The sequence below is a fragment of the Dromiciops gliroides genome, chromosome 6 (assembly GCF_019393635.1).
Source record: "Dromiciops gliroides isolate mDroGli1 chromosome 6, mDroGli1.pri, whole genome shotgun sequence".
Lineage (NCBI taxonomy): Eukaryota > Metazoa > Chordata > Mammalia > Microbiotheria > Microbiotheriidae > Dromiciops > Dromiciops gliroides.
Genome location: NC_057866.1, coordinates 208,992,836 through 209,017,260, shown reverse-complemented (window position 1 = coordinate 209,017,260; position 24,425 = coordinate 208,992,836).

Below are 24,425 nucleotides of genomic sequence, written 5' to 3'. Positions count from 1 at the left end.
TTACACTGATCAAGTCACCGATTGGTTTAAAAAGAAAAAAAAAAGGGAAATACACCAATAAATCACACTTGAGTCTGATACCATAAGAAAGAAAACTTCAGAAAATCCACAGTAGTAGATGGGGAAATCGGAAGCAAAATTTTACCAAAGTCTTAACCCAATTAGAAAAAAGGAAATAGACATGTATTAGCTGCCTACTATATGCTAGACATAGTGCTAAGTGCTTTACAAATATCTTATTTGAACTTTGCAACGACCCTAGGTGGTAGATTCTATTATTAACCCCATAAAATGGGGGTTGAGGAAACTGAGGCAGAGACAGAGGTGTGTGAATTGCACAAGGTCACACAGCTAGTAAGTATCTAAGGCCATATTTGAACTCCGGTCTTCCTGACTCCAGGCCTCGTGCTCTATCCACTGGGCCACCTAGAGGTCTCCAAAATTATCTGTTTCTTACTACAAGCAATCAATAGTGATAGGCATTCAAAGGGCTAAATGATATTGGTGTGGTAGGTAGTTCTTTCCTCATTATATCCTTCCAGAAGAGTCTTGGGGCTCAAAATATTCAACAGCATGTCCAATGGCATGATAAAAAGCAGAAGAGTCCTTATCTCTCCTCGTTTCCAGACTCTTCAATAATTTCTATCAAATTTTGTGCCTTCTGAAATGCTTTCATATCCATTCTATTTACTTAGTGAGGTATTGTTTTGGAATCACAGACTATGAAATTTGAAAGGGCCTTAGCGTTCCCCTAGTTCAATCTCCCACCCTACTTAAGACTCTCCCCTATGACATTCCTGACAGGTGGTCAGTAATCCTGTCTGAACTAAACTCTCATGATGGGGAAGCTCATGACCTTGTGCGACATACTATTCCACTGCTGAACAGCTCAGGGTTAAGTGACTTGCCCAGGGTCACACAGCTAGTAAGTGTCAAGCTTCTGAGGTTGGATTTGAACTCAGGTCCTCCTGAATCCAGGCCCGATGCTCTATCCACTGCACCACCTAGCTTCCCTCGTGATGGCAACTTCTAGTCTTAGTTCTGTCATTTTAGATACTCAAAATGTTGAATCTTTCATTTACATCAAAGCTCTTAAAATCAGGGAAGTAAACAATCTTCTCCCTCTTTCAATCCCCCTCCCAAGTTTATCTTCCTTCACCATCTTTGCTACATTTCTCTGAAAATGTGGCAAGTTTTCCATTTCCCTCCCCAGATGTGGCAGCCCAAGAAAAGCACCATTCCAGGCATGGTCTGTCCAGGGCAGATCTTAGGGAGACTATAATCTCTCTTGTACTGGATGCTGTGTTTCTATTAATGTAGCTTCTGGTGGCCTTATGCTGCCATGCCACACTTCTGTTGGAGATTGAATTTACACTGTCACAGGCAGCATGGTACACTGGAAGGAGGGACTGCTCTGCTATTAGAGAAGGTAGGTTTGAGTACTAGCTCTGGCTCTTACTTGTGGGACTTTAACCTCTCAGTGCCTTTGCTTTCTCATCTGTAAAGGAGGGGTTTGGATCTGATCACTTGCAAGGTTCATTTTATGGCTCAAACTATGATTCTAAAACCACTAAGTTTTTTTGTAGTAGAACTTCATACTCATGCTTTTGATTTTTTTTAAGCCCAAGTGCATTTACTTATATTATAATATGGCTTATCTTCCATGAGGGGTTGCTGTGGGAGTCAGGCAGCCTGCCTATTCTTTAGTCAAGGTCTCAGGCACTTTTATCACTGCCTCTGTGTGAATGGCCTACTTTCTTATCTGTCACAGGGATGGGCATGGGTTTCCACCAATCAAATTGTTCAGCTTATTACTTCCATGTATTCATCCCTTGCCATTTGTCACATCACATGTTGTATATCTTGATGATTCACCTCTTGCAGAGTTATTTATTTGTAATGTGTTTAATCAGATTAGATAAAAGGTAATAAAAATGAAAGCATTATTCACTATACATTCCATTTAATACACAGACTCTTCCAAAGTCAATCACTTGGGGTAACTCTCCTAGTCATAACTTCATGGACAAATGGGGTATAGGATACTGTAAGGGAATTTGGGGATGTTTCTCAGACAGAAATACTTTGCCTTGGTGTCTATCTAGCTGGCATATATGTAATTTACATTGTGTTTGTTTTAGCCCGTGGTCCCAACTCTATCAAGATACCTAGAGTTATTAGATTTCAATAGGGAGAACCTTGGAATCTATAAAAGATTGACATAGGTCTATAGAGTTATGTGAACTATCACATTCATGCAAATATAGGTTGCTCTTGAAGCCGCATCCCTAAAATAAGATTTCTTTGGGAAGAAGGAAGGGAGAAACCTATAGGTATACAATGAAAAATAAACTAATATGGGGTACATTCAAATTATATGTGAGACAGATTTCGTGAGGAGATGTATGAACTACATTTGGCCTAATACAGTAATTTGTTCAGTCATCAATAGAGAAACACATCCTATGATTCTGTTTGTAGAGGACATAGCATAGGCAATAACGTTCCTAACCTGGACAAGTCACTTAACCCTCATTGCCCGCAACCCCCCCCCCCCGAAAAAAAAACCAACCAACCCCGCCCCCGCCAAATGTCAAAAACAGTAAGTTCTTATTATTGTCTGTAATGTCTGAAGTCAAAGCTCCCATTGAATTTATTGCAATCCAATTTGGGGATTGTAGTAGAGGAATTTGTGGACTTCTTAAATCAGTTCAAGGTAAGAGACTTTATGTTGTGTCAACAAATTACTCAGGATGACTGCAGTCAATAGCTGATAATGGTGTTAGGTCAAGGATAGAACAGTCAACATCTGAGAGTGTTACTAAGTCAAGGATAAGACAGATGGAGAGGGCCATCAGCTGAGACAATATCTGGAAGGAAATGCCTACAGGGACAGACAGATTAGTGGTATTGAATAAGAAGGGTATTGTCAGTTCAGGTGGTACAAATGAGATAAGATTCTTAGGGGTGTGTGTGTGTGTGTGTGTGTGTGTGTGTGTGTGTGTGTGTGTTTAGGAGTAAGATGACAGACTTGATAGGGAAATTTAGTGGATGGAAGTATTACACAATGATGCTCAGAATGGGGAAGAATTAGAGATAAGGATCATGGCTTTAGAGATAAAACACATCCCCTCTAATCCAACCCCCTCATTTTATAGATAAGGAAACTGAGGCGAGGAGTGGTTTAATAACACATTCAAGGTCACACAGATATTAAGTATCATTTGAAACAGTAAGCAGTATTTGAACCCAGATCCTCTGACATCAGAGCCAGTATGTTTTCCAATATACCACACTGCCTCTGAATATAAACTATCTCTGTTGGCCATTTTGTCTGGAGGCATCTCAAGCCTACCTCTTAGCAGGAAGAAATTAAGAACCTCAAAATTAAGGATTGTATAGGATTAAGGAGTGTAAGATGAAGTCAAGACCAGAGTTTGAGTGCTACCTGAGATACTTCTTATCTCTCTGATAATGGGCCAGTCAATCTTTTAGAGCCTATAAAATATAAAATGGGGATAATAATAATTTCAATAACTATATTACAGAAAAAAACCTTGTGATCCTTAAGACACAAATATGAATGAGTCATATGACAGACTCACTTATTGTTAGGGAAATACACAAGAGTTCCAGAGAACATTAATAACCGGCCCCTGGTACTTGATAAATGCTTTTACGAACGGCTAGAACCAGCACTATCAAGACATGCCACAGGTTCTAGAGGAGCTCAGAAATCATCGTCACACATTGACTATCACAGAAGGTTTGAGGCTGTCTTTGGGAAACATGGCACATATAGACTCTGAACTCCACTTGAATCGGCAGGCCAGGTGTCCAGGGCAAGGCTATACCTATATTCCCCTGAGAGTTCTCTGGGAATACCAAGGCATTGCCTCTGATTGTTTGCTTCTCTAATGTACTTTTCTCAAGCTTCGATCTGTCATACTCTTCAATATTAATCAACCCTTTGCCATCTCCTCAATATTATCTAACTAATGATTAGTAACCCCAGTATCAACTGAGCACACTGTCTTCTACCATGTTGGTCCCTGGGAAAAATGGGCTCAAACTTAGTGGTTGTTACAAAATTCTTCCCACCAAATTTACATCCAGGTGTGGTATAGCCAATAGAAAAGTTGCCCCTTAGCTTGCAGGACGTAGTATCTCTGCTCCTGGGTCAATTCACTATTCTGCTGTTAAAATGAATAGTCAGCCTGATATAAGAAACTTTTTTTTCTTCTTCACATTGAGGTATTTTTTTTCCTTTTTTTTTTTTCAGGACAATGGGGGTTAGGTGACTTGCCCAGGGTCATACAGCTAGTAAGTAAGTGTCTGAGGCTGGGTTTGAACTCAGGTCCTCCTGAATCCAAGGCTGGTGCCTTATCCACTGCACCACCAAGCTGCCCCACTGAGGTATTTTTTTTAATGTCACCAAAGTCTGTAAATTTCACTTCAGTCCTTGAGGGGATTTCTAACTACTAGGATAAGGACTCACTATTTGACAACAACTGTTGGAAAGACTAGACAGTAGGATGGAAGACATTAGATTTAGACAATACTTCATGCCTTTGACAAAAATTAGCTCCAAATGGATATGAACTAGATATGAAAAGTCACATTATAAACAAAAAACTTGCCCATCTGATCTATGGGTAGGAGAAAAGCTCATGACCAAACAATGAATAGGAATTTTCCCAGAAAATATAATGGATAATTTTGATTACATAAAATGGAAAAGGTTTTGCACAAACAAATGTAATAAAGTTAATACAAGGGAATCAATTAACTAGGGGAAAGTTTTGCAGTAAGTATCTCTGATAAAGGTCTTACTCTTAAGAAACATAAGGAACTTATTCAAATTTATAAGAAAAAGAGCCATTCCCCAATTGGTAAATGATCTAAGGAAATGAACAGGCAGTTCTCAAGGGAAGAAACCCAGGCCATCTGCAAACATATGAAAAAAATTCTCCAAATCGCTAGTAACTAAAGGAAATTCCTATTAAAATAATACCGAGATTCCACCTTGCACTTATCAGAGTGCAAAGTTTGGGGCTTAAGAGTGACAAAGATTTTTTAAAAATGATAAGTACTGGAAGAACTGTAGGAAAACAGGCACATTGATACACTGTTAGTTTGATCTATGAAAGGGTACAACCATTCTGGAAACATATTTGAAATTATATTCCAAAAATTAATCAACAGTGATTCTCTGACCCAGCTATACCATGCTAGGCTTATTATACCCAAAAGAGATCAAAGAAAAAGGAAAATGTCCTATATATATGCATATATACATATATATATATAAAATTATATCAGCTTTGGGGGGGTTGGAAAAAATAAGGGGATTCTCATCAATTGAGGAATAGTTGAATGTTATATATGAATGTGATGAAATACTACTGAGGAAATTGATGATGTCAAAAAGATATATAAAGACTTATATGGACTGATATAGAATAAAGGGAGCAGAACCTAAAGAACAATTTATGCAATAACATCAATCCTACAAGAAGAACAATTTTGAGGATTTTTATAAATTGATTAAGTATGAAATGAACATAACCAAGAGAACAAATTGAACAATAACACATTACTGTAAAAATAAACCTCTTTAAAGGCTGTAAGAGCTGTGATCAATACAATTACTATCCATGATTTTAGAGGACCAAAAATGAAACATGCTACCCATAGATTTAGGGTGCAGAATGAGACATGTATATGTTTTTGTACATAACTATTGAGGGAATTTTAAAATTATGTATATTTTTGTAAGAAGTTTTCTTTTTTTCTCCCAAAGGGTTGGAGGAAGAAAAAATAGATTTCTCTAAATTTTTTAAAATAGAGAGATAGGTAGATGTTGCAGGTGTCAAATGTTGCATGTACCTTCAGTTGAGGTCGTTGTATTATTAGTTTTACTTAGCTAAATAACTTTATTATAAGAGACCTCTCAATAAGTGAGAATAATCTATAAAAGTTTATAATATAAAAAGAAAACATCAATAAAATATGGAATTAAGAAAATCTATGGGGGCAGCTAGGTGGTGCAGTGAACAGAGCACAGCCCTGGAGTCAGGAGTACCTGAGTTCAAATATGGCCTCAGACACTTAACACTTACTAGCTGTGTGACCCTGGGCAAGTCACTTAACCCCAATTGCCTCACTAAAAAAAAAAATCTATGGACCTATTAAATTACTAAGGTGAGCCAAGGAGTTATCAACTGATCTGTTTATGTCAGAGAGACAGACAGACAGACTGAGAAAGACAGAGAGAGGCATGATAACCAAAATTCCTGTTACAAAATTGGTCAAGACTTGTGAATTCCTTATTTCCTGGCACTAGAGTTAATGAAAATATCTTTTGCATTTATCCTAATTGAACAAAGAATCGCAATCCTCATATATGATAGCGTCTCTTGGTGGACGGCTATGATGGGTATGGTTCTTGTGAATTCTCAAAACAAATCCCCTCTTGAAGGAGGCTTACCATCATTTCCTTCTTCAAAGGCTGCTAACTTGTCTTTCAGTCCTTCTTCTGGTCTTCTTTCTTTGCACAGCGTTTTGGAAGCTTTGATGAATCTGTGGTTTCTAGTAGTATGGTTCTCACCTTCTTGCCTTCCTGCCCTGTGAGATTCTTATCTTATCCTTGTTTTCCCTTAAATCCTGCAGAGAGGATCCACCCTACACACTGGGAGCCTTCCTCCCATTCTCTTATTGTCTCAAAAGCCTTTGCTTCTCTGCCTCTCATTTTCATTCTGTGATAGGCCCACCACCTCATCCAGACTCACCAGTTCTTGATGTTATCTTTTAAGTCTTTTGTCTCTCCCCTCCCTTTAAAAAAACCCAAAAAAAACCCAAACTTGTTATAGCCCCCTTAGACCCACGGTGCTTCTTTATATTGCTCTCATAAAAAACAAAGACCAGCAAAAAATGTTTTCATTTCCCTCCTTTCATATTTCTTCATTAATTTTTTGCTTATGCTCCTCGTTTTTCAGTATTTCCATTTACAGCGAACAGTGACATTCACCAGTGTTCTCAAGGAAATTGAGGGAGAGGGAGGAGATAGAAATTCATAATTTTGTCTGTTCATAATCTCTTACTGCTACTTTTGCTTTTACAATTCCACTTTTTTCCTACCATAGTCTTCAAGGCCTATGTCCACACACTGCCTCCTCTGTCCTTTAGCTAGCTTAAATTGCTGTCTCCCTTAAGTGGCCCTTCTCCTTGTCAAGGAAACCCCCGCTACATGCACATGTGATCCCCTCACTTATCTTCAGTCTCTGTCTACTGGTTGCTTCTCTACTACCTATAAAAAGGTCTATGTTACCGCTATCCTTAAAAGTCCTCACTAGATCTCCATTCGCTAGTTGCCTATTTGTGGCTAAACAACTTGAGAAAATGTCTCCAATCTGTGCCTTTGTACCCTCTCCTCTCAATCTCTTAGAAACTCTCTGTAGACTGGCTTCCAATCTCATCATTCAACTGAAGCTGTTCTCTCCAAAGATCTCTTGCCAAATCTAATGGTTTTTTCTCAATCTTCATCTCTTTTGACCCCTATGCGTTCTTTGATATCGTCAATCACCCTCTTCTTCTCTCTAAGTTTTCGCGACGCGGTTCTCTCCTGGTTTTCCTCCTCCCTGTCTGACTGCTTTCTGTCTTCTTTTTCAATCTTCCTCCGGGTCATACCTGCTAACTGCAGGCATCCTCCAAGAGTCCATCCCAAGTCCTCTTCTCTCTCTATGATATTAGACTTGGTGATCTCATCAGCAGCCACAGATTCAATGATCATCTGTAGGCATATGATTCTCAGATCTATCTAGCCCTAACCCTTTTCCTTTGCATGTCCAACTGACTATTGGACATATTGAACTGGCTGTCTCAGGGATATCTTAAGCTTAACATGTTCAAAAGTGAACTTACTATCTTTCCCTACAAACCCCTCCTTCTTTAAAAAACTTCCCCATTAGAGTTGAGGGTCCCACCACCCTCCCACTCACCCAGGCTCACAAACAGTGTCCCCCTTGACTTTACTCTCAAGTTTCCCTTTTATCCTAGCTATGCCCTCCTCTCTCTCCAACACTACTGTCACCTGGTGTAGGCTCTCATCATCTCAAGACTGGACTACTGCAACAGCTTTCTGGTTGGTCTCCCTGTCTCAATTCTCTCTCTCCACTCCAGCCTATCCTTTCCTCGGCTGCAAAAGTAATCCACCTAAAGCCTGGGTGTGATTGTCACCTTTGTATAAAACTTCTGACTACTTAGAGCTGGCATTTACATGAAGCCTGCTACGTGCCAGGCACTGTATGAATATTCTCTTCCTTGATCCTCACAACAATCTTGGGAGGTAGGTGTTGTTATGACTCCTATTATACAACATGGGAAACTGAGGCAAACAGAGATTAAATGACTTGCCCAAGATCACACAGCTAGTAGGTGTCCGAGACTGGATTCAGACTCGGGTCTTCCTGACTCCAGGCCCAGTGCTTTATTCACTATGCTGCTTGCTACCTCTATTACCCCCAGGACCAAATATAAAATCCTCTCTTTGGTTTTTAAAGCCCTTCACAACATGTCCCCTTCATTTCCTCCCCTCTACCTAGTCCAGGATCCAGTGACATTGGCCTCCTGGCCGTTCGTTTCATAGGGCATTAAATGTCCAGCTTTTTCACTGGCTATCCATCATGTCTGCAATGTTCTTCCCCCTCTCTTTGACTTCCTGACTTCCTTGATGTCATTCAAGCTTCAGTTCATATCCTACCTTTTACAATTCTCTTAGCTGCTAGTGCTTCTGAGGTAACCTTCTGTCTACTCTGTGACTATCCACAATTAGTTATTTACACGGTGCTTCCCCCATCAGAATATGAGCTTCTTGAGGGCAGGGACCTGCTTTTGCCTTTCTTCATGTCCCTGGCACTTAGACCAGAGTGTTTCGAATACTGAGTTTAATCAATGCTTTGAACTGTTGTTATTATGCTGCAATATTGCTGGGGACTGTGTTATTCCTATTTTTTAGATCCAAGTCAGAACAAACTCTAAATACAGAAACAGGACTAGAACTCTGGTTTCCTGACAGGATGATTAGAACTTAAAGATCACGTAGGTAGGTCAGCCTCTCCATTTCACAGATGAGGAAATAAAAGTCCAATCAGTCAACAAACATTTAGTAAGCACTTATTGTAAGCCAGGCGCCATGGTAGATGCTGGGGATAAAAAGACCAAAATGAAAACAGGTCTTGCCTTCAAGGATCTTAATAGGCTTTACCACCAGAGCCAACAGCCCAGAGTAATGAAGTATCAGGGCCCCATTCCACCCTCAAGTTCTCTCATTCCAGATCTGGAATTCCTTCTTTCTGCTAGACCACTCTGGCTCCAGAGACTGGAACTGATAATGAATGGCTTAATGAGCTGGAGAGTCAGTTCCCACCACATCCCCTTGTTAGCTGTGCTCACAGAACCCCAGAGCTACAGCGGACCATGGTGATGGATCAGTCAATGCCCCTCATAGTGTCCGCCTGAACATTCACTTTATTGGAAAATCTGGGTGTTCAGACTCTCTACCCAGAGCTTTCCTCACTGCACTGTGTCCATCCCCCTCCACATATTCCCCACCTGTAAAAGGAGTGTACTGGATGAGCTGATTTCTAAGGTCCTATCCAGCTCCGATGCCCCATTCCCTCTAAAGAGCTTCCCCAATGTCCAGAGGCCAAGGAAAGACTGTTCTGACTCCCCATCAAAGTCTGAGAAAGCATGATTTTTTTTTTAAAGTCCAGCCTCAGGCTCATAGCTGGCAACTTTCCTAATTCCAGGAGAGAACATGCAGTACTAATTCCCATTTCACCTCCAGACTCCTCTCCCACTCGCTGAATACCTGGAAAAGATAATGCATCGACCCTCCCTATTTACTGACTTTAGAAGACACGGGATCTTTTATTTCCCATCCTTCATATAGAACCTCAGTAAAACAATAAAATGTAGACTGCCAAGCTGAGTAAACACCATGGGTCAGTCAAAGTGGGACTGCCATACACAAAGAATGTTTCTATTTTGAGGCTTTTGTGGGGAAATGAGAGAAATTTTCATATCAAATGAGTTGCAAATCCTTCTGAAGAATTTCAGTCTGGGATAAGAATAGAGCTGGTGAAGAGCAAGCTGATTACTTGAAAATGCTCTCTCATTTTAAGTCATGAGCTTACATCTGCCTGTCAAATGTCTGGAGAGAAAAAAACAACAATACTCTTCTATGGCAAAGACACAGTCCGCTGTCTGGATCCAGCGCTTTGTCATTAAATCATGATATCGTTGTGAGTCGTAGCGTTGTTTTCCAAGTGACTTGTAAATGATGTTGTTTTCACACTCATGACGGGTTCAATGTTCATTTCTGTCTAGGTTATCACAGTCAGGCTCCATGTCTATGGTCGAGAAAACCATAAGGAACAGCAGTAACAAGTTCTTCACAACATTTCCATCTGAGGGGATGCAGTTCCTATCTAAGAGATGTTGGGTAATTGCATAACTGGGGCTGCACAAGGAGGCCCTTGTGTCTCGAGTTATTATAACTCCTTAGTTATGTTAACAACCCACGGCTCTTGGGTACAGGGTCCTGTGTCTGGCAGGGTTTGAGGGGGGATGATAGTCAAGGTGGTGGTGGTGTTTTGACTTGCCTGGCACATGCTGTCTCCTGTCTCTCCCTCAAGGTGCCTTGCTGCTTCAGCTGGGCTGGTTTGCCTACTTGGCGGTGGCACTTGGTTGGCAGAAATGGAGAAGGTAGCTGGAGTGCTTCCCTGTCAGGGCTGTTGTGACAAGCTACCGAAAGGAGGCATGTGCAAGGTAGTTTATAAACCTAAAAAACATTTTATAAATGCAAACTATGAAGGCAAAGGGAAAATCCAGACAAGTGTTCCAAGTAAAATGGAAGAGAGAGATCACTTTCAGATGCTAAGACTATTTGGCAGAGCCAGATAGTAGTGGATCTTAAATGCCAGAGGCAAGCTGGACCAAAAGAAGACACCTGCACCTTAACACTTGTGGCTCTTCTGCTTCAGTGAGGCAAGAAAATCTAGCCCTTTGGAACTGACGATTCCAGTGAAATATTAGATTTCATTCCAGGTGCTGTTTTTCATATCCCTTTTCATGCCAACTATCTCCCAAATTACTTTCCAATATTGATAACCTATAGGACATCAAGGGACCTCACCCACAAAGTGAAGAGGGAGAAAAAACACTAGCCAGGAATGATCAAGGCACAAAGGATAAACAGGCATGCTTCAATTTCCTTGCCTCTGAAATAAAGGGGTTACACCAGATATTGGGGGATTTTTTTGGCAAAGATAGTGGAATGGTTTTTCATCTTCTTCTCCAGCTCATTTTACAGATGAGGAAACTGAGGCAAATGGGGTTAAGTGACTTGCTCAGTGTCACACAGCTAATAAGTATCTGAGGTCAGATTTGAACTCATGAAGATGAGTTTTCCTGACTCCAGGTCCAGTGCTCTCTCCACTGAACCATCTAGCTGTCCAACACTAGATTTTATTTTTTCCAAATTGCATGTAAAAACAATTTTAACATCCTTTTAAAAATTAATCTGGGGGGCAGGTAGGTGGTACAGTGGATAAAGCACCGGCCCTGGATTCAGGAGTACCTGAGTTCAAATCCGGCCTCGGACACTTGACACTTACTAGCTGTGTGACCCTGGGCAAGTCATTTAACCCCCATTGCCCTGCAAAAAAAATTTAATCTGGTTTTCTTCTTTCTTTTAAAAATTAAATTAGCCAATGGTTTATTTTATTGTTTTTTTCCATAGAACTAACTTCTATTTTTATTTATTAGTTCAATGGTTTGGGGTTTTTACTTTCAACTTTATTGATCTCTCTTTTGTTTTTCAGTATTCCTATTTTGGTGTTGAATTAGGGGTTTTAAATTTGTTCTTTTTCTAGTTTTTTTTTTTAAGTTTCATGCCAAATTCATTGATCTGCTCTTTCTCTTTTATTGATGTGTTTAGAGATAGAAAATTTCCCCTAAGCATTGCTTCGGCTACATCCTACAGATTTTTGTATATTGTCTCATTGTCATTATCTTTAACTAAATTATTGATTGCTTCTATGATTTGTTCTTTGACCTACTTATTCTTTAAGATCATTTAGCTTCCAATTAATTTTGAATCTATACTTCAAAGACCCTTTATTGATTTTTTTATTGCATTATGGTTCCAAAAGGGTACGTTTTAATATTTCTACTTTTCTGCATTTGTATGTGAGGGTTTTAATGCCCTAATACAGGGTCAGTTTTTGTGAAGGTGCTATGTACAGATGAGAAATGGGTAAAATTCTATTCATATCCTTTCTTATTTATTTTATGATTTGATTTATCTAGGTCTGAGCAGGAAATTGAGATCTCCCACTGATATGGTTTTACTGTCTATTTCCTCCTCTGATTAATTTAACTTTTCCTTTAAGAATCTGGATCCTACACCATTTTGTGCAATATTAATATATCAATATTAATATTAATTTATTACATATGAAATCTTTTAGTAAAATATCGTTTCCCTATTATCTCTTTTAATTAGGTCTGGTTTGGGATTCTAATATCACAGTCCTCATTGTGTTGCATGATAAATGCAATAGGAGTGGCATTCTGAAGGAACATGGGAAAAGCAGATGGGCTAGAATAAATATACACAGAGGAGCACAGAGGGGTGTGGGAGAGTCATATGAGAGACTGCACAATTTCAGGGGCATAGACAGACTGATTTTTAAGAAAGCTGAAAGAGGGAAGGGTACCAAATGTCTGGGAAAAATCATAAATGTTATTACTACCGTGCTCCCCCAAAGGAGATAGAGAGAATGTCATTAATTCCTAATCCATATGCCTACTTTCCCATCCCTATAAAATCATTTTGGGAAGAATCTACACAGATATTAAGGACATCACAGACAAAGGTACAAGGAGTTGACAAGCAGGCTTTTGCAAAAAAAATTTTGTATTGCAGATCATATCTTTACAATTATAACAGATACCATTATGTTTATTGTTTGTTGACTATCAAAAAGCATTTGACTCAGTAAGTGAAATGCTTCCTTAAAGCAGCAATGTCAAACTCAAATAGAAATGAGAAGCCTATAATCTGTACATAACGATCCCTTCAGGCCATACATTGACTTAGTTTTAAAGTGTAATGTTATCTATGTTTTATTTTATTTTATTTTATTTATTTTGCTAAATATTTACCAATTGCATTTCAATCTGGTTTGGACCAGATTGGGGTGTGTTACAGGCCACGTGCAGCCCACTGCCCACTCTCTCTTAAAGGATCTTCTCTAACAATGTGTTCTGTATGTATGTAAAAATCATATAAAATTTCTTAAAAGATATAACAACAAAGATAATCTTCCAAAATTGTCCAATTATCAATATCAAGGGACACAAAAACCAAAGAGGAGTATGCTTTCCAAAGGTTTTTGCCACTGCCATGTCGTATGCTTAGTGCAAAGCCAAAATCAAAAAGGGATTCCTTATAAATAGTGAAATCCTCCAAATGTTCCTATTTGTGAGTGACTTGTATTGATTGGATCCAGGCCAAAAAGCGTTGTAGAGTCTCTGGGTAGGATTTATAATAAATAATAAGAGTTAAGCTTAACCATCTACAGAGCAAACCAAGTGGAGGAAGTAGAGATTTTTTCATACTATAATATTCAGTTAGATGTACAATTCATAGAGCTATCCCATGAATACATGTAATTTTGGACAGACCCTGGGAATGACAATGAATCAGATTTACTTTTGAATAAGAAGAGAAGAATTAGCTAAATTATCTTTGATAAATTATGCAGTATTTTTAATGCCTCCAGACTTTTCCCCCAAACAAAGGCCCATCATTTAACACTATTATTCTTCTAGTAATGCTATATCTTTATAAATCCCAAAATTCTATACTCCAGAGAAGTAGGTTGAAGGTATCCTCAGAGAGAAGTATGACTCTAAAAGGAGGTGGGCTGGTCATTAGCAATACCAAGGGATACTGCAAGGATACTGATCCTTTGTTGGTATCCATGAAAGGCAAAGAGATCTAGAACAGGGCTTCTTAAACTTTTTCTACTCATGACCCCTTTTCACCTAAGAAATTTTTACATGACCCTGGGCTTATAGGTATATAAAATAAGTATACAAATCAAACATTTACTGCTAAATTTTTCGTGACCCCCATATGGGGTCACAACCCAGTTTAAAAAGCTTTGATCAAGAAGTGGATTTCCGGTATGTTGGGTGGATTCCTTGTGGAGTACTTATTAACAAACATATACAAATATATCAGATGAGATGGGTTGTAATATGCACCACTGGCAGCTATACTTAAATCAATGAGATTAGAGACCCATTAAAATATCAAGAAGAGATGGAAACGTAGTCATAATTGTCAATAGTTACTAGTGTTTCATTCACCTTTATTTTATTTTATTTTATTTTTCACCTTTATTTTCAGGTAATAATACCATGCAAGCGCTATCTAAATAGAATTTTGTTTTCTTTGAGAGGTTTTGAAATCAATTCCTGAGTTCCTTTTAAAGTGTGCTGCTCTCATTTCTCTTTTATGTCAGGTTAAACCACTCTTCTTGATTTCATCTTCCTATGTGTTATTTCCGCTTTCTTACTTAGTCCATCAAATACTGAAGAGTTAGAGTATAAATGTGGAGGTTCCCATTGACAATGATATTGAGAATGGGTCACTATAGAAACAATGGCAGATCTGTTTCATTTCACATCTATTTGTTGCCCAATTTCCAAATTTATCTACACACACTTTTACAGATGATTTAAGTTGAATCTCATACCAAGATTTCTACAGGGTCATCATCTCTTCTATTTTTGCTGTTCTGTGATAATGCAGTGCTCATAATTTTCCATCTTCTTCTTTTGTGCTGTTTTATAAATGAGTGTTCACTCTAAACTGGTGCTGCTTCAGCAAAGAGATGAAGTGTGTTGTTGATTAACAGTGGGGTTTTTGGCTGTTTTTGTCCTGGTTGGGGTAATCTGTTAAAATTTTTCTAAGAGGAGGCAGCTAGGTGGCTCAGTGGATAAAGCACCAGCCCTGGATTCAGGAGGACCTGAATTCAAATCTGGCCTCAGATACTTGACACTTACTAGCTCTGTGACCCTGGGCAAGTCACTTAACCCTCATTGCCCTGCCCCCCCCCCAAAAAAAATCTCTAAGAAATGATGGTAATCATAGTCAATGTTTTTTCTTTCTCATTAAAGTCAATATATTACATAAATAAAGTCATATTGCAAAGATCTCATGATTGGGATTGCACTTCAAGAAAGTTATTGACAGGAAGAAAAGAAAAATAGGCATATATATTCAGAGCAGCTTTATTTGTGATAACAAAAAACTGGAAATAAAATGTGTATCCAATAATTGGAGAGTGGCTAAAAATGTTAAATGAATGTAAAGAAATATCTCTATATTGTGAGGATTGACAAAGATGAAGAATTTAGAGAAATTTTCATGAAGTGAGACCAAGTGAAGAAAGCAGAAGCTAAAAAACAATATGCTCAATGCCTACCGAAACAGAAATAAAGACAGCACTAAGAGGCAACAACATCTAGGTTGTTCTAAGCCATCAGAGTAAAAGTATACATCTCTCCTTCCTGTTGACAATCAGTAAACTACAAATGCATAAGTGACATCCTGTCCATCACAATGAACTATGAGGAAGTTTGCTTAACTGTTTTTGGAGAATGTATTTTGTAAAGGATAACTCTGAAATGACTTTCCCCCCCCAAACCCAACCTCCACCACCTTGGTAACAAATTTGATTTGGTACACCGTTATTAAGTGCCTAATCTGAACAAACATCATCATTTACTGTCATTTGCAAAACAATTTCATTGTTGGCAATGTTTGCTACTCATCATGTCCAATGCTTTCAGATACTCTTCATGAACAAAATATGAACAAGATGGAAGGCCTGGGACTTCTGAATCATTGACAAGACTTTATCTTCTTTCATTTCTTTTTTTTAGTTTAATTTTTTTTTTGTAGGGCAATGAGGGTTAAGTGACTTGCCCAGGCTCACACAGCTAGTAAGTGTCAAGTGTCCGAGACCGGATTTCAACTCAGGTCCTCCTGAATCCAGGGCCAGTGCTTTATCCACTGTGCCACCTAGCTGCCTCCTCTTAACCCCAATTGCCTCACCCCCCACCCCAAAAAAAGAGTATATAACCTCTCTGCCAAGAAAATGGAAATGTACATCACTCTTGGCCTTCTGAAGTCAATCAGCCAATCAACAAGCATTTATTAAATGCCTGTGCCAGGCACTGTGTTAGATGTTTGGAATATGAAGACAAAAATGTTTATATTCTACAGGGGAAGACGTATGTAGGTAAATAATCTATATGAAAATACATTTAAAATAAATGCAAAGTAAATTTTTGGAGAAGACAGCATTAACACCTGGGATGATGAGGAAAGGTTTCATTTACTTACAAGGTGGCACTTGCACAGAATTTTGAAGGAAACAAAGGGTTCTAAAAGGAAGAACTACACAATGCCTGGCACTTAGTGTTTAGTAAACTTGACCTTGTTGTGCCATGTCTCTACTTTTTCATCTAATTTCTTTATGTTAGGACCTTTTATATTTAGGCTGTGTCACCATTGTGGCCTTTGGTATAAGATATCGCTCTGAGTCTAATTTCTAGTCTTCACAGTAGTTCTTGTCCCATTGGGAGACCTTATCTCAGTAGCTTATTCCCCTGATTTAATCAAACATTAAGCTATGATATTTGATGGCTTCAGGATTTTGCTTGTTCAGTCTATCCCACTGATCAGATTATCTATTTTTAACCAGTACCAAATAATTTTGATGATTATTTTGCTTTATGATATATTTTGATATCTGGTAATGCTAGACCCTTTTAATTTCTACTGTTTTTCTTTTTCCCTTGAAATTCTTCAGGTTTTTTTTTATTCCTACAGATGCTTTTAAATTTTGTTTAAATCTATAAAGTAATCTATTGTTTAATTGAGGCCTGAGGGTTATTTTATATTTTTATTATATCACCAGTTGCCATGGCCAAAGAATTTTTTAGGAAACATCCAAGTTGATGAGCATCTCTGAAATTCATTAAACTGCTCTGTAGAAACCAGGCTCAGTCTGTTGCTGGGATTGTATTCAAAGACTTTCCTGCATGGCAGAAGCAACAAAAGTTATAGTCTGTTGGCATAGCCTTCAGCAACTTGTGATGAGGTACTGGAGTATGTGAAAGATTTTTGAATATAATTTTGCATATCCATTACATTGAAGTTTTCAGTTTTTTAAAAAATACATAATTGAGTGTCTTTTCTGACAATTCCTTTTATTTTCTCTTCATTTCTTAGGAATACCTCCTTTTCATTTAAATTTTGTTTGGCAATTTGGTTTTCCTCTCTTTAAAAAATTAAATTAGTTAATGATTTATCTATTTTCTTGTTTTTGAAAAATCTGGTTTTATCATTGCATTAATTTTTTAAACTTTAAAAAATTATTTATCTAAGGGTGATTTTCCCCTCCTAAGAACTGTTCTGACTGCATCCAAATAAATTCTGGCATGCTGTCTCATTGTTACCATTTTCTTCATGGAATTATTTATTATTTCTCCGACTGTTTTTTGATCACTCATTCTTCAGGATTACATTGTTACTCTCTAAGTCTAAACACTTTCTTTCCGTTTCCTTCAGTGATTACAAATTTTATTTTGTTGTGTTCTGTAAAGAATGTTTTAATTATTTCTTTAACATTTCTGAATTTCTGTATTTATGTTTGTTACACCCTAGCAAATGGCTAGTTTTTGTAAAAGTGCTGTGGGAAGTCAGCTGAGTTGGTCTGGCTGACTTCTTTTAAAAAACCTTAAAAATGTTGAATATGTGGCAGTATAAGAAGGTGATGGCAAATGCTCATTAATTCCATCACCCCATGATACTGTAATAAGGTAGGAGTTTAGGTGACCCTAATCCCATCTCCTCATTTGAAATGTAGACAAATCAAGATTGTCTTTTGTTTATATGGAAATTGCTCACTCCTGTCTGTAAAAAGCAGCGCACAGATCAAGTCCAGGATGGTCCAACAGTATGTGCTGCCTTGGGGTGTTAATAAATTCCTTTTGCTTTACTTCTTGAATTTGCCTTTACTATCAGGGTGAGACCCTAACCTAGATTTTCTTTCAACAAATCTGACAAGTCTGAGCTGGGGGCCCTTTGTCTATGTGGCTATCACTGAGAGAGGACATGCTTCAACTTGGAGGCAGCACCCAGGCCCTCGTCTGATCTCCTTCCAAGTGGACTTCCCTGGTGCTTAGCTAGCTGTGAAGTGGTTGGAGAATTAAACTCTCCAAACTCAGGAAGAATAAGAAAAAAATAAGTCCTATACTCAAAATTTGATTCCCCTTCACCCCCATACTTGTGCACAAAAAAAAAAACGGAAGCTGAATGTATAGGAAGAGGCAGGGCAAGTAGGGGTCCTTACCCAATACTAGGTTGCCAGGGGGCAATTAGGGGCAGCTAGGTGGTGCTGTGAATAGAGCATTGGCCCTGGAGGGCCTGAGTTCATATCTCACCTCAGATACTTACTAGCAATGTGACCCTGGGCAAGTCACTTAACCCCAATAGCCTTAAAATCCAGGGTCTTCTCCAGTCATCCTAATCTACATCTTGCCACTGGACCCAGATGGTTCTGGAGGAAAGAGTGAGGTTGGTGACCTTGCACGGCCCTCCCTCACCTTAATCCAATTCACTGAAAGTCATGACATCACCACAATGTCATGGTCCTCTTCAAGAACAAAGGACAAACAAAAACAACAACAGGTTGTCCAGGAACAGAAAAGTCAAGAGGGCACTAGTACAAACAGGGGATCAGCACAGAATAAACCTCCTGCCAATCCCTGCTCAGGTGAGCTGTTAAAATCTTGAGAAAAGGAAAAGACTGCCAATTGAACCAGGAATGTCCAGCGTGAACTGGACTTGGTAACTGAGGTTTATAATTGTGGGAAGCAAATTTGAGAAGATAAATATGAGACCTTTGATTATTGTTAGCTGCACACATTAAAAACTGACTTGAAAACCAGAATGCAAGAGGAAAAAAGAAGAGGAAAAAACAAAGACCATATCATTCTTAAGGAACTGCTTTTATAGAGAATAATCAGAGAAGGAGGTACAGCTTTCCATGGGCCCCAGGAAGGAGGCCATGCAGGCAAGGAGGCAGGCTTACTGGGGCTTCCATTTCAGAAGGTTTTTTGGGGGGTTTTGTTTTGTTTTGTTTTTGTTTTTTGCAGGGAAATGAGGATTTTGTCTGATCTCAGTCCAAGTGGACTCCCCTGGTGCTCAACCAGCTGTGAAGTGGTTGAAGAATTAAACTCTTGCCCAGAGTCACCCAGCTAGTAAGTGTCAAGTGTCTGAGGTTGGATTTAAACTCAGGTCCTCCTAAATCCAAGGCTGGTGCTTTATTCACTGCACCACTTAGCTGCCTTCTTCATAAGGTCTTTAACAGGCACAAGGTCTTTTTACCTCAGAGACCTTTGAAAGTGAGCACTTTCCTTACCCATAAAAAACAACAACAACAACAAAAAACCCACAACACAACACTGGTGAGACAGCACAGAAGGGGAGATGAGATCTCAAACAGTTCTCCCAGCTGTCAAATTAAGTTGGTATGGGAGGCAGAGCCAAGATGGCAGAGGAAAGTCATTAATCACACAGAGCTCCTGACACAATTACCCCCCAAACAGCAATAAAACAACCCCTGGAGCAGAAAAACCCACAAAAAGATGGGCTGAGATTATTTTCCATCCAAAGACAGATTAGAGAGGGCCATGCTGGGCTGTAAGAAGAGTCCAACCCCATGATCTCACTGACAAAAACCCCAGGAAGGATGCACCAGAGCAACTTACCCCCCGAGCCTCCAAATCAGCTGTAGCACCAGCATCTTCTGGAACTAAGCTTTTGGTCAGGTGAGAGGGCTGAACGGCTGGGACCCTCTGAAGCTTGGGACAGTGTAGCTTGGAAGTAGGGCCCCACTGTAAGAGGGAGTTAAAAGTCAAGTAAAAGACGGCAAGTTGAACAAGCAAAGAAAGTTGAGAACAATAGAAAGTTTCTTTAGCAACAAGGAAAATCGAGGTACACCCTCAGAAGAGGATAACAACCTCAGGGCCCCTACATTCAAAGCTTCCAAGAAAAATATGAATTGGTCTCAGGCCATGGAAGCACTCAAAAGGGATTTTGAAGAGAAAGTAGGAGAGATAGAAGGAAGATTTAGAGAGGTGTAGGAAGATTGGAAAGAGAAATGAGAGCGATGCAGGAAAGTCATGAGAAAAAAGTCAACAGCTTGAAAAGCCAAATGGAAAAGGAGATACAAAATCACTCAGAAGAAAATAATTGCCTAAGAATTAGGGCTGAACAAATGGAAGCTAGTGACTTTATTGAGAAACCAAGGCACAGTAAAGGAAATCCAAATAAATAAAAAAATAAGGGACAATATGAAATATTTCCTTGGAAAATCAGCTGACCTGGAAAATAGATCTAGGAGAGAGTTATTTGAAAATTATTGGACTACCTGTAAACTATGCCCAAAATAAGATTTTAGACAGCATCTTCCAAGAAATTGTCAGGGAAAATTGCCCTGATATTCTAAAAGTAGAAGGCAAAATAGAAATGGAAAGAATCCACTGATCACCTCCTGACAGAGATCCCAAAACGAAAACCTCCAGGAACACTATAGCCAAATTCCAGAACTCCCAGGTCAAGGAGAAAATATTGTAAGCAGCTAGAAAAAAGAAATTCAAATACTGTGGAGCTACAGTAAGGATAAAACAAGATCTACCAGCATCTACATTAAAGGACTGGAGGGCATGGAATATGATATTCCAGAGGGCAAAGGAACTGAGTTTACAGACAAGAATCATGTACCCAGCCAAACTGATTATAAACTTTCAGAGGAAAAAATGGGACTTCAATAAAAAAGAGGACTTTCAGGCATTTGTGATCAAAAGACCTGAACTGAATAGAAAATGTGACTTTCAAATATAAGACCCTAGAGAAGCCTAGAAAAGTAAACAGGAAAAAGAAATCATGAGGGATATTAAAATATTAAACTGTTTCCATTCCTACATGGGAAAATAATACTTCTAACTCATAAGAACTTTCTCAGTATTAGGGCAGCTGAAAGGAATATACTTAGACAGAGGACATAGGTCTGAACTGAATATGAAGGGATGATATCTGTAAAGAATTTATTTTTTGTTTATCCTTGTTTTTTGTGGGGCAGGCAGGTTGGGGTGGCTTATATCTGGGGCCAGATTTGGGCTTGGGGCCACCTGGGTCCAGGGCTGGTGCTTTGTCCATTGTGCCACCTAGCTCACCCATGATGACATCTTTAAAATAAAGTTAAGGAGTAAGAGGAATGTACTGGAAGAGAAAGGGAGAGATAGACTGGGGAAAAGTAGGTCACATGAAAGAAATAAGAAAAAGCTTACAGAGCAGAGGGGAAGAAGGGGAAGGAGTGAGGTAGTGAGTGAACCTTACTCTCATCAGAATTGTCTCAAAGAGGGAATAACATACATGCTCAAGTGGGTATAGTAATATATTTTGCACTGAGGGAAAGTAGGAGGGGAAGGAGATGGGGTAGGGAGAATAGGGGAAGGAAGGAAGGGCAGATTGGGGGAGGGAGCAGTAAAAAGCAAAACACTTTCAAGGAAGGTGAATATGTTCTGCATAACTGCACATGTATGACATATTGAATTGCTTGATTTCATAGGAAGGGTTGAGGAGAGAGGGAGGAAGAAAAATTTAGAACACAGAATTAGCTCAAAGACCTTAATCTCATCAGAGTGGGTTCAAGGAGGGAATAATATACACACCCAATTGGAAGGAGTAATCTATCTAAACCTGCAGGAAAGCAGGAGGGGAAGAGGATAAGGAGGGAAGGGTGAAAGAAGGGAGGGCAGAGCAGGGGAGGGGGCAGTCAGAAGCAAAACACTTTTGAGGAGGAATAGGGTACATAAGATAGAAAATAGAGTAAATATCATGGGAAGGGAATAGGATGGAGGGAAACAGTTATGATGATTGACTATAATGGCAAAATGTATGGTACCTACTTTGCTGGGCTATGGGGAAGAAAACTCTTTGTCAAGTTTAAGGTACTATATAAAGGTTATGATGAACAGGATGCTATCAGAAAAACCTGGAAAGACCCACATGAACTGAAGCAGAGTGAAAAGTACTGTATACAAAATAACAGCTATAGTGTAAGATCATCTGCTGGGAAGCACGTGGTTATTTTCAGCAATGCAATATAACCCTGAAGGACTTAAGAAAATTGCAATCCATCTACAGAGAAAGAACTGATGGTTCAACCTGAAGACAGGTTGAAGCATAATTTTTTTTGACAGTTCCTTAATCTGAAGTTTTGTTTTTGTCTGTTTTCTCTCACAACCTGTCTAATGTGGAGATATTTTCCATGACTACTCATGTATAACTTATATTGAATTGCTTGAGCTCTTGGGGTTGGGGGGATGGGGAGGGAGGGAGGAAGAGAAGTTGGAACACAAAGTTTTAAAAAATTGATGTCAATATTTGTTTTTACATGTAATTTGGAAAATAAAATTCTAAACAGAAAAACCAGAAACAAAAACAAAAACAAAATCAAGTTGGTACTTACTCTTACCACCTTTTGATTAGACTTTCAGTGGGAAATAAGGAGGCAAAACTGAAATTCTTTCTGCTTTTACAAGCCTCAGTTGGTTGGAGATTGCAGAGATAAAGACAGACAAGAAAAGGATGGAAATCTTTTACCTGGTTTGTAGAAATTTATGACATTATAAACTAGAAACTAAAAGTTATCATGGAAATGTTTTATCATTACTGCAAATGTCCAAATTATGGTTTAAATATTTTTGTAACTGTTAAAATATCTTAGTGGATTTCTGGAAGTTTGCAGCTAGGATTAGGATTGAATGTAAACAGTGCACACCTCTCTCTCCTTCCTGGAGGATGATAGATAAATTCTGTCCTAGTAGAAGGTAAGTTCACCTTTTAGAATAAGCAGAACTGAAGAGAGTGTGAAATGATTCAATAGAATTTAATTCTTTAGGTAAACTGGAAGCAAAGTCACATAAATTGAATTAGACTCTGCAACTCAAGAAGTGAAAGTTTAGCAATTAATTGGTACTATATGTTAAAAAAAAACTTCAAGAGAAAAGGTTTAAGCAAGTAGAGAATTGATGTCATCTGATTGGCAATAAGTTTTGTTTCATGTTTTGAAGACATGCTGTTATGTGTGTTATTGTGTTTCTAAATTTTTTATGTTGTAAAATTTGAGAAATCATTATATCAGAAAAGCTATTAGAAAAGTAACTTCTATTTTAATCTGGATGTTGTTAGATTATAAATTGATCTGTTAAAAGAATGTGGTCAAAATATTTGAAAACTGCTAAATATTTAATGAGATATATTTTGCATTAAAATGGATCATAATGTCTTACTGTTGAGAGAAAAGTAACAAAAAGCCTCTTGAGTTATCCTTATCTGTGAGATTCCTTTTATAACATTGAAGGAAACATGGGATTATGGTTTTTGTCATACTCATGGCCACACTACATCTGTTTCCTGTTGTAAACGTAAATTTCCGAGCTTATAGCCACTAATGCTTACTCAGATTGATTGAGCACAAGCAGCGGAGATTAGGGTGATACAGTTGAGGATAGAGGAGCAATATAAATCCAGTTGTGGGGCTGTATCATGAGTACAGTTAGCACCAAAGTGGGGGCTGGGTGGAGTCAGCTACTTGGCAGTGACCCATTCCCCACACTTCACTCAAACATATATCCAGTTTGTGTAGAGGTGCTAGAGGAGATGCCAAGCTTAGGTGAGATGTATACCTTGCCCTCATGGAGTTATAGTCTAAGATGCAGGAGGATGAGACATATGCAGAAACAGCTGTATTACAAAACAACTCATGCGAAAAAATATCAGAAATAAAACAAAGTGCTAGGGGGATGTCTGAGGCTACTTAGGGGACATGGTTAAAGAAAGGAACTTTTTTTGGGGGGGGCATAATGAGGGTTAATGACTTGCCCTGGGTCACACAGCTAGTAAGTGCCATGTGTCTGAGGTTAGATTTGAACTCAGGTCCTCCTGAATCCAGGGCTGATACATCAGTCACTGTGCCACCTAGCTGCCTCCCTGAAAGGAATATTTTCAATTGGATTTTACTGGATGGACAGATGTCCAGCAGGCAAAAACAGGGAGAAAGGCCCTTTCCAGCATAAGGAACAGTCAGAGAAAGTATACAGAGGTAAGGAGGTACAGGAAGTCTTCAAGGGACAGAGTCATCTAGTGTGACTGGAGCTAAGATGGCTTGGAGGGTAGGAGTATGACATAAGGGAACCAGGCTGTAGAG